General features: G+C 33.9%; 1 long non-coding RNA gene across 1 annotated transcript; it reads left to right on the forward strand.

The window, feature by feature from the left end:
* Positions 1 to 3,045: 3,045 nt before the first annotated feature.
* On the forward strand, positions 3,046 to 4,263 carry LOC127075322 (uncharacterized). The gene is made up of 2 exons (XR_007786377.1): positions 3,046 to 3,569; positions 3,659 to 4,263. It is a non-coding gene; the product is annotated as an uncharacterized LOC127075322 (long non-coding RNA).
* The last annotated feature ends 15,058 nt before the right edge of the window (positions 4,264 to 19,321 follow it).

Consider the following 19,321-nt stretch of genomic DNA (forward strand, 5'->3'; position numbering starts at 1 on the left):
GAATAAAAAGAGGTAGGTGCATAGATTTATAGTCAAAATTATGATAGAGTTTTTATCTTTGAATGAGGTTTTAGTAAGTATTTTCATAAGAACTTTGAGCTAAGAAGAGTATTGTATGATTTAGATCTAGGCTAAGGCAAAATATAGATTAAAAGCGAGTACCGTACATGAATCCCTTCGAGTTTTCTTACGAGAAATATACTTAGTCCTAATTTTCTCTATCTTAGTACAAATTGCTTGCAAACAATGATTCAAGTGTGGGGGGATTTGTTAAATGTCATTTTGACTATTTTTCGTGGGTGTTTTTTATTTAATTTCTAGTAGTTTGATCATCATTTTTGTACGTTTTACTCCTATTTCTTTGTTTTCCTTTGTGGTTTAGGTGTTTCAAAAGAAAGAAGATAAGACAGATCAAATTGAAAGCAAAATCGAGGCAAAATACACAAAGATTACATGAATAAGAGGTGCGTAAGTACACAGACCAATGCCCAACGCTATTGGCCGTAATGGCTACACATCCTCCCCCTTTATATATTTTCTATAAGCTATAGTCTACAGAACTTAGGCCTGTGAAAATGGGTACTGAACTTTTAACCTCAATTTACACTATAGTTTGCAGAACTTAGGCATGTGAAAATTTATACATGATAATGAAGTTTTTTTATATGGTATGTTCGTATTAAAATAATTGATTCACACTGAAGCTAGCGGAAATATACCCGAAAGTATCGCACGCTCAAACATACAACAGAGTCACCATCGAACTTTATTTATCCTCAAAGGGAAGGGAAAATATCGATAAAACCCGGGGGAAAGAGATATACTGGGTAAGGTATTAGCACCCCAAACATCCATGGTACTCCATAGGAACCGTTTTGATTGTTCTCGCTCGAATGAGTGTTATATCTAAGATTACTCGCAAAAGAATGGGAAAGGAAGAGAAATAGATAAAGTGCTCGATGAGGATTAGGGTCCTCTTGCCAATGTATCCTCATAGTGCAATGAAGAATTCAGAGCTTCGTAGTTCAAGGAACTAGAGGCGGGAGGTGAAAAGAATGGTGATCAAAGTATGGTCTGAACCAAGGAATTGTATGATTTGAGGTCCGAAAGAGGGTGAAAAGATGAACCCAAGAGTAAACAGGTATGAACCAACAAGTGAGGACCTACAACGCAGTATCACTGTATTGAAACAACCGAAAAAAAGAGGAATTAAGTGTTTAGGATACGAGCCAAACAACTCTTGGTTCACAATGAGGTACAAGATGGAGCTCAGAGGTATAACGTATTTGGCTCAAAGAAAACTGATATATCACATGAAATGAATGAAGGGAGAATACGGGTGAATCATGAAGATGGATGGAAGAATGCCCTAAGGCAGGAGTAATAAATAAGTATGCTCATGGAGGATTCGAACCCTCGTGCCTACGTATTCTGATCGTGCAATGAGAAAATCACAGCAATCGTAGTTCAGCCTACTGCGACTGAAAGTAAAGAGAGATAGATGATAGAGTTGCCAGAGGCAAGGTAGATTGCTTAACAAGCAAGGATGTGGTACTAACCTAAGATGGTGATCAACCACAAGGACAAACGAGATATTACCAAAGCCTGAACTCCACAGAGCGAGATAGATGAATGCCATAGCCTGAACTGAATGCAAGGTAAGGAATGGATTCCCAATATATGAATTTAAAGGGGCAAAAGAGATATAATGTCAAGGTTTGAACTTGGAGTCAATGTCAAAGGCTGCCAGAGTCTGAACTCCATGGGCAAGGTGCTTAAGCATGTCATAGTCTGAACTATAAGGCAAAGGAACTGATTTGAATGCCAGAGTCTGAACTCCATCAGGGCGGAAGAGTATGGTTCCAAAGTACGAATTGTATGTGCAACACAAGAGGATAGTATGTCAAAGTCTGAACTGTATAGACAAAATCAAGATATCTAGAGTCTGAACTCAAGAGGGCGAGGATACCAAGATCTGTATCTTATGGGCAAAGAACAAATCTAGAGTCTGAACTCCATGGGCGAAAAGGGTTTGCCAAGGTCTGCACCTTGAGGGCAAGAAACAAATCTAGAGTCTGAACTCCATGGGCTAAAAGAAGTCACCAAGGTCTGTTAAACTGATATACAACTTTCATATTATTTCAATCATATATTACAAGGAGGGAATATGTTATATTTATATACACAGAAAACCTATTTCTAATTATAACTAAATCAGAATAATTATAGCCAAATCATGGTAATTAACAATTAATAACTATATTCCTATTATAGTTCCTAAAATCTTGTTGACAGATAACGCCAACACTCCCCCTCAAGTTGGTGCATAGAGATCTCGAATGGCCAACTTGTCAAGTGCGTTGTAGAAGTCTCTGCTACATACAGTTTTTGTGAGTATATCTGCTAATTGATCTTCAGATTTAACAAACAGGAATTGAATTATCTTGGTCTCCAAATTTTGCTTAATGAAGTGTCGATCTATTTCCACGTGTTTTGTCCGATCATGTTGAATCGGATTATGAGCAATTTCAATTGCAGACTTGTTGTCACAAAAAAGGTTCATCGCATTGCTCGGAGCAAAGCCAATTTCTATTAACAATCTTCGAAGCCAAAGAAGCTCACAAAGACCTTAGGAATTTCTAATTAAAATCCCTAAGCTAAGGGAGCATGTACAAAAATCAAGATTCTAAGCTTTAAGGGCAAAAATGTCATATTCTAAAAATTGATTAATATAGAAAATAGTTCTAAAATCAATATTTAGTTAATCAAGCCTAATTATCTAATTATGTTACATGATAATCAATAATTTGAGTCAATCTACGTTAACCTATTTAGAAATCTAATTCTAAAATTAAATTAATTCTACAATTTAATCTCAAAGAGCCTAGGATTCTAATGAACCAAAAATCCTAATTAATTCTAAAATCTTAATTAACCTTAAATCCTTGAAATTCTAAGTAAATTCTAATGCTTACTAATCTTAGAATCTAACCAAAATTAAGTAAGAAATAGCTAATTAAACAAAAAATAAAGCAAACTGGTGGACCTTGAATTGTTGGAATGAACATAAGCCCATGGAGAAAAATTGAACTAGAGAGGGGTGATCTGGCCTGGACAGGGATGTGATTAGCAAGTTTGGGCCTTAGGCCCAAACAGAATCCAACGTACAAGCTGCAAGAAGCTAGACGGAATGGCCAAAAGCGCTTATGCTCAAAGGTCAACACAATTCGCTTAAGCTATAAACCGCAAAGGTTCAAAATCGCTTTCTTCACCATGATCTATGCTCGCATCTTGCCGACGTCCTCATCGTGAATTACCGGCGTCATCATCGCGTCTCAAGGATTGTGTTCGCCTAGTTCTTCATGGAGTTCGTATTTTGGATTCGGTCCTACAGAGTCTGTCCTCTTCGTACGCTCCTCGCATTCAGGAATTCAAAGGATTATCTGATTCAGCGGCGTCGTGCTCCCGATGAATAGGTCGAAGATTCGGTTCGAGTGGTTCAAGTTTAACTAAAATCGAATTGAAGCAAGAATGGAGGCTTACCATTTTTGACGCGGTGGCGCAAACAGGTACAAACCTCTCGTACACTTCCTTTCTTCCCTCCCGCTTCTCTTCTTCTTCTGTTGCGATTCTGATGCGCGGTGTTGTTGTGTTGCAGAGTTATTCTTCAAATCTTGATGATAAACCGTATGCAAGGTTGTACGATTCAGATTCGCAACCTTGCTTACGACCCGGTAAATACTGATTATTAATTCACCTTCTCACTCTCCCTCTGAAAATTTGAGATTTGATATGTGACTTGCAGAGATCGCTTTGCTTTTGACGCTTCTAGCTGCGAGCTCGAGATGATGATGATTGTTGCAGACCAATGATGATTGAGATTGGAGAGCGGAACAGAATGATTGAAGAAGGAGAAGAAGAGTGAAGAAGAGGATTGAGAAAATGGAGAAAAAGAAGATTGAAGAAGTCAGTTCTGTTAGAGATTCACATGAAATTCAGTCTGAAATTCATTCTAAATTCAGTTGGGATAACAAAAACAGTTAGGGATTAGTGGAGTTTGTTATTAGTTAGATGGGAATCGAAGTGAAAATGAAAATGCTAAATGAAAATGAAACTTGAAATTCGGTTTAATTTCTGTTTGAGTTTGGTAATTCTGTTAGGCCTTTCGCAGTTGGTTGAAGTTAGATTTTCAGTTGAAAATTCTGTTAAAAGAAAAGGTTAAGTGTTATTACTGTTGAAATACCAATTCTGTTATTATGTTGAGCTCTCTGTTAATCAAGATGCCTGGTCACAGTTAAACAAAATTGAGTGGTTGTATTAGTTCTCCAACTTTACTATGGCCTTCTTTCACAAAACTGATTTCCTAGACTTCTGAATTGCACAGGATTTTGCATATTTTCACTTTTGAAACCCCAGCTAGTAGGTTCTGCGTTATTGTAAAGATATTGATTTTCTTCCTTATAATTTATTTTCAAGGCCGTAGCTTCCAAAGGATGACCATGAGAACTCTCCATGTTTGATGGATATGATTCATGTTGAATGCTTGCAATGTGACTATGAGCTTTTTAGGACTATGCTAGATCCTATGACTATGCTTGATATGGATGAATGCTAATGTATGCATTGCTTATGGATTGAATGCATGTTGTAGGGAAAGCCAATCCTGTTGGTTGTCAGTTCAAGTGTTAATGCTCTATCCTATCCAGTAAGGACTTCAAAATTCGTGGGAAAAAGGGTTAGATTATAGGATGTAATATTGGAATTGATTATATGGACTTGATTGTTTGTTAATTACCGTATTTAAACAGAATGATCATGTATTAAGTTACACATGGAAAGTCGTATGAGTTTTGTAGCCTTGAATATTATTGAATGTAATGTGTAAATGCAAAATTAATTGTGAATGAACTTTGAATTTGTTATGGAAAGGTTTTGAAATTGTCTTGAATTGAAGAGTTATTATCATTAAAATGGCTTAATGTAGAAGTTTATTATGGATGTTAATTAACTTTGCATTTTAGTTGGAAAGATTGCAATTTTAAAATAAAGGATTGGTTTGGGCCGTTTGTTTTGTGAAAGGTTAAATTGAAAAGGGTTTAAATGTTAATAAAAATTAATTTGAAATGGTCATAAATGGATTGAAATATTGCTCACAATGGTTTTGAAGTTTATTTGTATTGGATTTGAATGTGGGAAGTTAATGAAAAATAAATGGTGTATTAAATTGAAATGTATTATAATAAATTGATGGATTAATTTTAAATGTAGAAATAATCCTGACTAAATGTGGAATGTATGTGATTTAATTTCAACATGGACCTTAGCTTAGAAATGGAAGGTTTAGGCTATGATAAGAAAAAAAAATTATGTACTCAATGGTATATGGAAAGTTTGAATGTGGATTGATGGAGAATTATGAATTTGAATGTAATGAAGGGATTTGTAAATGGAATGTAATGGTTTTGATAATGGATTTTGATGGACAAATGGATATTGATGAATATAGTTATTAAATGGTAAATTGGTTATTTAAAATAATCTAAAACTAATCTAAAAATTGGAATAATCAATTTAAAGATCAAAATCCAAAAAATAAAAATCAATCAATTGTTCCGAAATTAACTAAATCACTTTGAAAAAAACAGAAATTAATTAATTTAAATCTTGAATCATTTTTAAATCAATTTAAAAACTAATTAAGAATTAAATCAAAACTCCACAATTGATTTGAAATTAAAAATTAATTAAAATCAACTTGAAAATAAAAAGTCAATTAACATGAAATTAAAAATCCAAAATCCAATTAAAATCATTTAAACTTCATTTAAAATTAGAACCAATGTTGAAACTAAAATCAATTTAAAAATCAGTTAAAAATTAAGTTGAAGTTCCATAATTAATTTGAAATTAGACATAATTAGAAATTAATCAATTCGAAATTAAAACTGAATTGAAAATAAAAAGTCAATTAAATTAGAAATCCAAAATCCAATTAAAATCAATTAAAAATTAATTTAAAATTAAAATCAAATTTAAAATTAAAATCAATTTAAAAAATAGTTAAAAATTAAATTGAAGTTCCATAATTAATTTGAAATTAGACTTAATTTGAAATTAATCAATTTGAAATTAAAAATCAATTAAAATCGAATTGAAAATAAAAATTCAATTAAATTAGAAATCCAAAATCCAATTAAAATCAATTAAAAATTAATTTAAAATTAAAATCAAATTTAAAATTAAAATCAATTTAAAAATCTGTTAAAAATTAAATTGAAGTTCCATAATTAATTTGAAATTAGACTTAATTTGGAATTAATCAATTTGAAATTAAAAATCCAAAATCCAATTAAAATTAATTTAAAATTAGAATCAATTTTGAAATTAAAAGTACTAGTACCAAGAAAAGGCATAGATAATGATCGACGTTACTAAAGTCGAGACAAAGTGGACTTAGGGATGGATGGTTGAATTTGGTCAACTGGTTGACCAAAATGTCAAGAGTTGACTAAAGTCAACTACAAGCTAGAAACTAGTGGTTCCTGGTATAAATTGGGCTCGTAACTGATGCACTAAAAGCCCGAATTAAAGACCAAAGACTAATGATTTTAAACCCATAACCAAATAACATCCCTATGTAAGTCAAGTGCCCCTTCCCCCATGAATTAGGGTTTCATATATGCTCAAGGCTGAATAAATACCCAAAGTCAAGAACTAGGGTTTTGAAACCATATAATGAGTGATCCTCAATTGGCAGCTTTGAATCTATAGATTAACAAATGCCAGTATGGACGCATATGAATGAAGCATGAATATGTGCAGATGAAATCTCAAGTCATAGGTCGGATGAAAAGTGAAAAGGGGAGGGCAAATTTTGGGGTACGACACACACTAATTTAAAACATTTTTATTTCGATTTTTTTTTTGAATTAAAGAGGGCTAAGGCCCAAAAAGGAAAAAAAATAGAATAGAACAAAAAAATTTACAACAAAATCAATCTCGAGATAAAGAATTTTGTAGCATTAATTGATTGCCTAGAACTTGGTCTCCAAACTCGAGTTGTTCTCCACTCAGCACCAACTTTCGCTAAGGCGTCCTCTTAATTGTTTTCTTCCCTATAGAAATGAGTTACCTTCACTTCATCGTGCAAAATATGCTGTTTCACGATTTTGAAAATTAGCCACACAAAAAGTTACCTGGTCGAGTCACTGATTAAGTCGCTCTCTTTAAGACGTTTCACGGAACTACCCAAAGTTATGTAAAGCAGCCGAACTACCGTGCCGTCTCTAGGATAAAACAACTCAGTTCTATATTGTACGGTTACTACTTGCACGATAGATAATCAGTCTAGAAATACGCCCTCTGATGGTACAAAGATCATTTAAATATGGTAAATATTACTCATAGTATCTAGTATAATGACCAATCGTAATAATCTCTCAAACCAAGAGAAATTCCAATAATTCTCCAAAGAGAATTCAATAATGGTCATTTTACCACTCAAAATAATTTCTCAAACAAAGAGAAATTCGAATAAAACTCTAAAGAGAATCCAAAAAATTATACTTGATAATTTCTCAACTCAAACGAGGAGAAACTAACATAATTCTCTAAAGAGAATTCAAGAAAATACTCAGAAAATTCAATGAGTAGAAAGAAAGGGGAAGAGGTTGGCGCTTTGACAATTCAAAAGATGCTGAGTTATGAGAGTGAGGAAGGAAAAACTCAAAATAAATTTTTGGTGTGTTTTGGAATGAAATAAGGAATTCCCTTATATAATGAAGTGAGGAAGGAAATATATCTCACATAAGCAATGTGGGACTAAGAATTTTTTTCAACTAACAAACAATGTGGGACTTGACTTAAGGAACTTTTTCAAATCATCTCCCTATATTTGAATATTGACATAAAGTTCCAACAATCCCCCACTTGAATTTAAAAAAGTATTACATAAGTATCGTCAAACGTTTCTAAGACTTTGCATAAACAAAGGTGTCTACGACTTGAACCTTTGCGTAGCAAGTAGGATTCCAATTCAACAAGAGTGACACAATTGTCTTGAACTCTATCTCAGACATTAGACCTACACACAACCTTTTCTTAAGGTGTATTCTAATAGCCCGTGCTTTAATGGCTTTGCACGTGTATCCCAGTTTAGTGAAGACTTTAGAAATTTTGCCTCGTAATTCCATTAGAATCGGCCTAAGTACAACAATCACATAGGTGAATCTATCAAGATTACTCATGTAGCATAGGTACTCCCTCATACAAAGTATAGATCTCACTAAGAGTTTCTATTATCTAATCCTCTTATTGCTTCAGGGTTCACACTTCTCTTATTTACTCTATCATGATCACCTCATATTACTCACAATTTCTTATTACCCATTGAACCTATTTCTTGGCTCCAGTTATTTAGGTCGGGTTACCAACATGAGCAACTCATTTCTCTATAGGCATTAGTCTCATCTTCTTTGATGTATTATAGACTTTCTCTCTAGCTAATCCTTTCGTTAAAGGACCTGCTTAATTTACACCAGTGCGTACATGATCCACTCTTAAAACTCCTTTAGAGATACCATATCTGACAATGTCGTGATTCCTTCTCATTTGACGTCTTTTATCATTATAATAATGATTCTTAATTTTTGAAATAGCTGAGGTACTATCACAATGGATCAACACTGCTGGCATAGGCTTTTCCTATAAAGGGGTCTTAGCTAGCAACCATCTTAACTAACTTGCTTCTTCATTAGCAGTCGCTAATACTATCATCTCAGACTCCATCATCAACTGAGTCAGGATAGTTTATTTCTTTGATTTCCAAGATACAACTCCTCCAACTATATTGAATACATAGCCACTAGTTGCTTTGGAATCATTTGATAAGGTATTCCAATTTGCATCACTGTATCCTTCAAGTACAACATGAAATCTCTGATCATCCAAATAGAGATTCACAATCTTTCTAAATACCACATGACCCGCTCAATAGGTTGCCAATTCTCGTTACTCGGCCTACTAGTAAACATGCACAACAATCCTACGTCATATGAAATATCAGGTCTAGTACAATCAGTGGCATACCTAAGACTGCCAATGATGCTCGCATATTCTGTTTTTTTGGCACTTCCAGTATTCTTAAATAGTTTCACACTTGGATCATATGGTGTGCTCGTAGGTTTACAGTCAAACTAATTATATTTCTTTAAGATCTTTTCCACATTGTGTGATTGAACCAAAGAAATTCCTAGCTTGGATCTCGTGATCTTGATACGAAGAATCACGCTCGCTTCTCAGAGGTCTATCATATCAAAGTTATTGCATAACAATGATTTCACATCATTAACGACCTAAGTGTTTGATCTAAATATGAATAGATCGTCTACATAGAGACATATGATAGTGCAAACACTACGCCAAATAAGGGAAAAGAGGGCGCTTATTTTGGCCTATAACAGCGCTTTTAAGCGCCCTCTAAAGTGGCGCTGGCATAGGTAAAGACAGCGCTTTGTTTTCCTGGAGAAAGCGCTGTCTAAAGTGGCCCTTTAAGGGCCACATTATAGTGCGCTTTAAGAAAAAAGCGCCCTCTGGAGTGGTCCATAAAGAGACACCTTAGAGGGCGCTTTCAGGAAAAAGCGCCCTCTAAAGTTGTCAATGTAAAGTGTTTAGAGGGCGCTTTCAGGAATAAGCGCCCTCTAAAGTTGTCAATGTAAAGTGTTTAGAGGGCGCTTTCAAGAAAAAGCGCCCTCTAAAGTTGACAATGTAAAGTGTTTAGAGGGCGCTTTCAGGAAAAAGCGCCCTCTAAAGTTGTCAATGTAAAGTGTTTAGAGGGCGCTTTCTGGACAAAGCGCCCTCTAAAGTGTTAGTTATTTTAAAAAAAATTTGTTTGAAAAACAGTGGATATTTAATTGGTAACCTGTTCGCATGCTGCAAAAGTGTAAAATTCATATTGATTTCATCCTTTAATCCAATGTTATACACCATTAATCCATTGATATATACAACATGAATCAATTTATATACAACATTAATCCTCCATATATACAACATTAATATATGATTCTTTGATCAAAAATATACAACAACATATTCATGATTTAGTAAAATTACAACAACAATATACAACATATATACAACAACAGCATACAACAACAACATTCCATACATATATGTACAACAATATACAACCTAGATATATGATTCTTTGATCAACAATGAATTGACACAATTCATCCTTGATTTCATCCAAATGAGCTCTTGAGTAAGATTTGTATTCCTCAAAGTACTACAATTAAGAGAATAAAACATATTCATGATTTAGTAACAAATTAGATGAAATATCCGATAATATTAAAATAAACCCTAAGTTATTATTCCATACCATTTTTGGGATGTCTATACGATTCAACGCAATGATGTCTCTCATAAATCTCATTACAAAAAATCCGCAATCGACCGAATTATTTTGCTGAGGACACTACACAGAAAAACAAACAATATATATATAGTTAATTTCTTACAAACACTATTATAAGCAAAAAAACAAACACTATTATAAGCAAAAATAAGATACTTAATATATACCTGAACTCTGATCCAGGTAATGTCCTTCCTATTGCGGTATTTCTTTTTCAATCTAAATTTTATTATTGCCCTAACAAAATAAAAACGTATATTGAGATCAATCTGACAGACATAATTAAATATACAAATACACACGATTATTTAGGGGAATTTCACTTACGCGTCAACCGTCTTCTTCATACTCGGATATTTACTCCAATCACCCGATAAAGAATCGAGATAATACACTATTAGTCTCGAAAGATCCATAGCAACCAACACCCAGTGACCACTGTAAAATAAAACAAAAATTTAGATGAATGAAAATTTTCTACGTAAAAGATATACATAGATTAGAATGAAATTATTAGAAAGAAAATCTAACCCGTTGCCAGAATTAAACGGTAAAAAATACAAACTGGGTGTAGACTTATCGCCGGCCGCCATGAATATATCGACTAGATCATTCTTTACGGATGTTGAATTATTCGTTATTAACGTTACGTTGATACGGGAAGCAGCAATAAAATTGAAACGGTTACACAATTCAGTTCCCCGCATCAATGTTACATACATATACCTTAAATAGAAACATAATAAACATTAGACTACTCATTGAAATGTGTAAATAAATTGTTCAACTAAGTAAATTATAGATTGATCGGAGTACTATATGTATGTATGAATGACAGCGATGCCCAATTCGGTGTGTTCAAAAAGTTGTTGGAAGTCCTCCTTTCCAATTATTTCGAAATGAGCAGCTCCGAAAACACCTTCATCAAAATTTATAGTACGAATGGCCCCCCCATGCATAATATCGGACTCCTCCACCATTTTCTCAAGACGCATCAAAATTTGAGATTTTGTCCCGGACGTCGTTGGAATATCCTTAGCAGCGCTTTTCAACTCTCGACCGGGAACCTAAAAATTCATATAAAATAAATCATGACTTTTTGTGATGCAACAGAATCGTTGCGTATATAATTCAATGGGTATATATATTTGTACCTCTTTTTGAGATGCAACCGACTCGATGCGTCTTGAAATCCCTTTACCAACTTTATGTGTGGGTCTTGTAGGAGTCTAACATTACCATATAATTGATTAAATATCATAATTGTAGCTGAATTGAAATGTGAATACTAAATATTCATAATCATTTAGAACATATATACCTCGGCATCAGGGAAAATTAGCTCTGACGGCCAACCAACAAAGGATCCGACTGCATCTCGCATCAACGTTGTCTCTGAAACAACGTCAGGTAATGGTAGACGGACGTCCGTATCGAATACGAGGTCAACCGAAACTTTCATAAATCCCACCGGGAGGGGATTATGGTGAAGTAATTCACCCGAAGTATTGTGCACTTTTCCCTTGCCAACCATGCGATAAGTTGGTGACGATAGATACAGCTGACAAGGTGAAATGCCCTAAACCAATAATAAATGTTATTGTTAACTTGTATATGTGTCAAGTAAAAAAGTGCTATTTTAATTTCATAATAACATATATAATTACCTCGGGAAATTTCGGTTGATGATTGATACTAGCTCGGTCACTAGTATCTTTTGCCTCGGAAGCGCACCTTTCCTCTCTATACCTTGCATTCTCGTTTTGCAGTTGGAGTACTTGTGCCCTTAACTCCGCCAAGGTCTCCATCACCTCTTTGTTGGTAGGATTTTTTGTTTTTGTTTTTTTATAAAATGACGACGGAGTCACACCAAAACCCTTACCCCTCACACGACCGGAATACTCAGGAACATTTAGTACTCGACTAAGTACGCTCCTGCAATCCTGGACCTCGATTGAAGGTACGGTTTGGGATAAAGTCTCCTGAAATATTATTAGAGGAGATTAAAAATGAATTATATGTCTAACAAAATTTTCGATATAATTAAAGAAATAATGTTACATATACTTACACATTCGTCATAAACATTTTGGACCGCTTCAACGACAGCCCCATCCTTCCCAACCCGAGCAGCCTTCCATAATACGTGATCCGGAAGAGATGTTGCGTCACTTTTCTCCTCGGCTAGCTACACATTGAATTAGATTATAAGATCATCAATTATAACATATTGTGACAATGTATAAGCTCATAGTATTTGAATATACTCACAATTCTTTGTTGTAACCGTGCATAACCCATACGCCCTTTTTTGTACGGATACGCGGGTTTTGATGCCCTTTTCCTATTTATGTCGCTTACTTCCTGGATAAAAATGTTTAAGGCATATTAGAACTTAGTAACTTAACAATTGTATAATAGCATAATTAATAGACATTACATGGAATTTTTCGTTTCTTCGTTTGGCGACAAAGTTATTCCATTCATCGGCTGAAATAATCTCGGCATACTTCATTGGCCGTTCTCCTTCAACAAATTTTCCTTCCTCATCCTTGAGAAATTTGTTGCACAAAAAGGATCGAAATCCTCGGAGTCTTTTTCCGGCCAATTGAATACAATATTTTTGCCGGCTTTCATCGATGTGAAAGGATCTCTAAAAAACATACAAATGGAGTGTGTTATTATAAAGTAATATTATAACAATATATGGTTAACAAATAGTCAACAAAAAAACATATAACAATATATGGTAAGTACCTTTATCTCCGACCATATTTTTTCCTTGCCAACCTTCAAGTCCGGACTTCTCCAATTATCACATGTAATCGGAATATGTTGGCGAACAAGGAAACCAATGTAACTTGCCAACATTGAACCGTTAGGCTCAATTAGTTGGTCTTCAGCACTCCAATGTACTTCAAATTTTACACCCTTGTCTCTTGCACGAATGATTGACTTCATAACAGTCAATCCTCGTTTGATTTCTTTTTCAACATTATTACGTGATTCATTCGCGGCATTGGTATCGTCTTGGTTAGCCATTTTATCTGTAATATAGAAATGATTCAATAAGACCCAAGTAAGACAATGATTCAATACGTGAACACATTCATATACCTTCAATTTCTCTCATGTTACAACAATCTAAACTCTTTTTTTTTTATCATTATTGAATACAAACTCACACACACCTACTGCATGCAAAAGACCAATGCAAACTTATGGTGTTTGGAACATGAACAAACTTGTATCCATAATCATCAAACTTCCAAAAACAAGCTCAAACACACTTCAAATATATCAGTTTTCAATCAGAAATAAAAAACTCAGTTTGCCCTAAACAACATTAATCAACATAATGCACAAAATGAAAAACTAAGTTTAGAAAATGCCATAATCAAACACATGAAGAAAGTGAACGGTAACGATGGAGAAGAGAAATACCTTAAAGGTGACGGTAACGATGGAGAAGAAAGTGAACAGTGACGGTGGAAGAGGATAACGCAGTGAACGTGAACGGTGAGGGAGGGAGAACGAACGGCGACGATGACGGTGAGGGAGGGAGAACGAACGATGAACGGTGAGGGAGTAATCGCAGTAGAGAGTAATCGCAGTTAAGAGAAAACGAAATAGCTTATAGAGAGGGAAAATAAAGAGACATGCAGTATATGTTATATTTTTAATGTTTACTAAAGGGGACCTTAGAGGGCGCTTTTTTAAAAAAAGCGCCCTCTAAAGGGGGCCTAAGAGGGCGCTTCTGAAAGCGCTCTCTAAGGCTTTCCAAAAGCGCCTTCTAAACTGGAAATGTACATGGACTTAGAGAGCGATTTTTCAAAAGCGCCCTCTAAGGGTAACCTTAGAGGGCGCTTTCACAAAAGCGCCCTCTATTGTTGTCCCTCCATTTTTTTTTTGGCTTCACTTTAGAGGGCGCTTTGTTACAAAAGCGCCCTCTAAAGGGGGTCTTAGAGAGCGCTTTAAGCGCTCTCTAAGGCTTTCCAAAAGCGCCTTATAAACTGGAAATGTACATGGACATAGAGAGCGCTTTTTTAGAAGCGCCCTCTAAGGTTACCCTTAGAGGGCGCTTTCAATAAAGCGTCCTCTATTGGTGTCCCTTCATTTCCTCATTATAACAGCGCTTTATTAAAAGCGCCCTCTAAGGGTAACCTTAGAGGGCGCTTTCTAAAAAGCTCCATGTATTGTTGTCCCTCTATCTCCTCCTTATTTTTTCGTTTCACCTTAGAGGGCGCTTGTGGAAACAAAGCGCCCTCTAAAGGGGGCCTAAGAGGGCGCTTATGAAAGCGCTCTCTAAGGCTTTCCAGAAGCGCTTTATAAGCTGGAAATGCACATGGACTTATAACAGCGCTTTATTAAAAGCGCCCTCTAAGGGTAACCTTAGAGGGCGCTTTCTAAAAAGCGCCATGTATTGTTGTCCCTCTATCTCCTCCTTATTTTTTCGCTTCACCTTAGAGGGCGCTTTGTTACAAAAGCGCTCTCTAAAGTGCGCTGTCTATTGCTCCTTATTTTTCGCTTCACTTTAAAGAGCGCTTTTGTAGTAAAGCGCCCTCTAAGGTGCGCTGTCTATTCCAGTTTTTGGCGTAGTGAAATGTGATTCTCAGATTTGTAATAAATGTATTTGTCACTTTCATTCACTTTGTACCCATTCAATATCATTAAGTTATCAAACTTCTCATGTCATTGTGTTGGACCTTGTTTTAGACCATAATGAGACTTATCTAACTTATAAACCTTGTTTTCTTGCCCATGAATTACAAACCCTTCCAGTTGGTCCATATAGATTTCTTCTTCTAAGTTACCATTTAAAAAAAGTTGTTTTAACATCCATTTAATATACTATTAAGTTATAAATAACATCCATTGAAATAAGTACCCTAATGGATGTTATTCTATATTTTCTGTTTGCCTAAAACCTTTGACTACAAGGCGAGCCTTGTACTTATCAATTGTTCCATCAGGTTTTAATTTCTTTTTCAAAACACGTTTACAAACTATTGATTTACAACTATGAGGCAAGTCTACTAAGTGAAATGTCATGTTAGATTCCAGAGAGTCTATCTTATCATAAATAGCTTCTTGCCACAAATCTGAATCCAGAGATGACAAGGCTTCTTGAAGATTTATTGGATATTCTTCTACATTATATGCCGCATAATCGGGCCCATAGTCTTTAGCAACTCTTACTTTTTTACTTTATCGAAGTTCTATTTCTACTTCATTTTTGCTTTTAGTGCTTTTTATTACATGAATATGATTTGATCCAGTGCCCCCACTATTTCTCAATTTGAAAGGAAATTTGTCTTCATAGAACTTAATCTCATTTGATTCTATGATCACTTCAGCATTTAGGTCATAACACCTATATGCTTTACTGTTTGTTGCATACCCAATGAATAAACATTCATAGGTTCTATTAACGAGTTTGACTCCCTTCGGATCCAGAATTCTGACATAAGTCAGACAATCTCAACTTTGTAAATAAGACAAGGTTGGTTGTCTTTTTTTAATATCTCATAAGGAGAGATCTTACTTTTTGACTTGGGAACTCTATTCAGGACATAGCAAACAGTTAACAAAAATTTTCTCCACTAGTGAGATGCAACACTAGAATTCAACGTAATAGCAACAACTAATTCAATAAGAGTTCCATTCTTTCTATATGTTTTACCATTCATTTCACAAGAATATGGTGCAGTCGTTTCATGTACAATTCAATATTTTTTATAAAATTCATTAAATAAACTAAAATAATATTCAGTTCCCATATCATTACGAATTCTCTTAATCTTACTAAATTAAATTTCAATTTCATTTGCAAAAGTCTTAAACGTAGCAGTTTTAGAAAAATAAATTACAAGTGAACAAATCTTGAGATAAAGAATTCCGTAGCATCAATTGATTGCCTAATGAAATCTAGAATTTGGTCTCCGAACTCTAGTTGTTCTCCACTCAGCACCAATTTTCGCTAACGCGGCCTCACAACTGTTTTCTTCCCTATAGAAATGAGTTACCTTCATTTCATCGTGTAGAAAATATTATGGTTGTTTTTTAGTTTGTTTTCTGTAAATAGATATTTGGTTAAACTTATCTTTGTTTAGTGAATGCATTTGCTAAATAGATTTTGAAAATGGAAAAATGACAATCGAAGAGCAAAAAGAAAATTAATCCAAATGTCATGTTTGGCAAAACAAATTTTCAAATCGCCACCCTTTAAAATTGTATTCCCAATATACCACCTTCCATCATCTGAGATGGCCGAAGCCTTCATGGGCCTTACACCATCCACCATCTCAAGTCACCCATATTTATTAATTTTTTAAATTTTTAGATAACAATGAAATAAAAATGATTTTAAATTAATATATAAATATAGTAATTAATAAAAAATAATTTTATTTTTTTACATTTTAAAAATAATAATTTTAATTGTTTAAAAAACAATTATTTAATTTATGAAAACAATAATAAAAATTGAAATATAATATTAAATATTACAATATAAAAAATTAAAAATTAAAAATTAAAAAAACAAATATTTGCGTCTTGTTGTTATTGTTGTTCCTCACCTTCGTTATAAAAGTGACAGTCGGTTCCAATCGAGTATAAATTGGAACACGAAAATCACGACCATATGTTGTGTCAGAGTAAATGGAGAATGGGATGAAGTTGTAGGTTGATAGGAGGATGTATTAAAAACTGAGAATTGGTTAGAATCAAATGCGAATGGATCGAAATTCTCAAAATTCATATTCGTAGGAAAGTCGATATGCACTTGCACGAATGAGTTTGGGTCAGAATGTTCTACAAATGCGACGTAAAATCCTGACACGTCGAAGGTTTATGGTTGTTAAAGGTTTGATGTGTTTTGATAATTATGGCGGAGGTTGGAATAATCAAAGTTAGGACGAGGGATTAATTTATAGTATAGGGATGGATGAAAATATGGTTGTTGTTGTAGAGTTTGATAAGTGTAATGTGTTGGTTGTTAGGGTGTTTGATATGTGAAATTTATTGGTTCTTGTTGTTGGGTTTGGCATGGATATTTGGTTTGTTGGGATGGAGTTTATTGTTGGAATTGACGGGTGTATGACAAATGTTGTTGTTCTATGGGTTGGTTATATTGGTATGACTGTTAGTAATTGTTGGATGTAGATGATTGCATATATGGTTGGTTGTGATGAGGTTAAAATGTTTGATGTAGAACCATGAAAATGGGGGCCACAATTGACTTCTTTATGTGTATGTATGTGGAAATGATTAAAACGAGGAATGTATGTGTCATTTCTTCCACCCGCGTTGCTGTTTTTTGAATAAATTGGTATAAGTGTAATCCCATTACTCCTGCACAGTCATTTTATGATGTCCGATTAGGCATGTGGGGGTTGAGTATATCTTGTTGGTACCCAAATTTCAGTTTCATCCTATCTGACTGATGCATTTCAATGATCCACCTACATATGATATGTGTTATTGCATTCCAAACCAAGCTATCCTCCTAGTTTTCTAGTGAGAAATTAATACATGGCCTCCATATAAACTGTTACAGTATATATTAAAGATATATATATATATATATATATATATATATATATATATATATATATATATATATATATATATATATATATATATATATATATATATATATATATATATATATATATATATATATATATATATATATATATATATATATATTACGTTGTTTGACTCAATATGATCAATCATATCCCGATAGCTAACAAGATAATAAAGATGGTTATTAATGTAGTTCATATTTGTGGAACCTTATCTATAATCAATTGAAAATAAAATTAATGTAAGTACTTTTTAAAAACAAAGTTTATATAATTTAGTAAAAATAACAAATAAAAATCACCTTGTAGCATAAGAATGAGTTGGTATCATTGGATTGATTATGGATATTGTTTACCTTGGATTTTGGTAAACAAACGTTGGTCTTTCTTAATTGAGACTTTGATTACTTACATGATCGACTAGATTGATCCTAGGACATATGCATATAGTTTTTGTTTAAAGTTTTTCCTACTAGTAAGTTCTTCGGTGATAATGTTGAATTTAAAAGTAATGTAAAGAAGATTTATGAAAAATATAAAGAAGAAAAATAATTTCGACATGAATGTAAATGGAATGAAAATGACTTTAATGTAAATAGATTGATATTGAATGAAAATATGGTGTTTCATACGTACATGTCATACCCCAAAATTTGCCATATTTTATTTTTATTTTTCCTGACTTATGGTTTTGTTCATTTGCATACTTTTTCTACTTTGATCATGCACTCATCGACATTTCCATATAGTAACAAATTTAGGCCAAAGGTTAGATGATAATGGATTTAATCAGTTTAAATGGATTTTCGAGGTGGATATTATTTGGTAATTATTCGGGTTTATTTGCTGTATTACTTATGGTGGGGATCATCTCTTTATTTGAGATTCATGGTTATCAGGAGAGATTGAAACGGTCATCAATTAATTCGGAGGTTTGCTTGGATTCAAAGGAAAGAGCAAAGTTGAAATAAAAGAGAAATTTCATTCATTTAGTGGAAAATATCACTTCTCAAAAGTACTAAAAGTCATGGGTTAAGCCACTCAAAATTCAAGCCAAAAGTGGTAGAAAATCAAGGCAAATGCATGAAAATTCAAGTTCAATTACTAGTGACTCTTTGTCTTACATCCTAACTTGGTACCTTTTCTAAACTCCAACATCATTGGTCTTTAACTACCCTTAAATACCTATTTCTCAACAAGCCATCAATTTACGTAATTACCCTTAACTACCATAACTTCCAAACTAACACAAAACTTCCAAACAAATACAAATCTCAACTTCCATTTTTTTCCACTCAATCCTAGCCAC

The sequence above is a fragment of the Lathyrus oleraceus genome, chromosome 4 (assembly GCF_024323335.1).
Source record: "Lathyrus oleraceus cultivar Zhongwan6 chromosome 4, CAAS_Psat_ZW6_1.0, whole genome shotgun sequence".
Taxonomy (NCBI): Eukaryota; Viridiplantae; Streptophyta; class Magnoliopsida; order Fabales; family Fabaceae; genus Lathyrus; species Lathyrus oleraceus.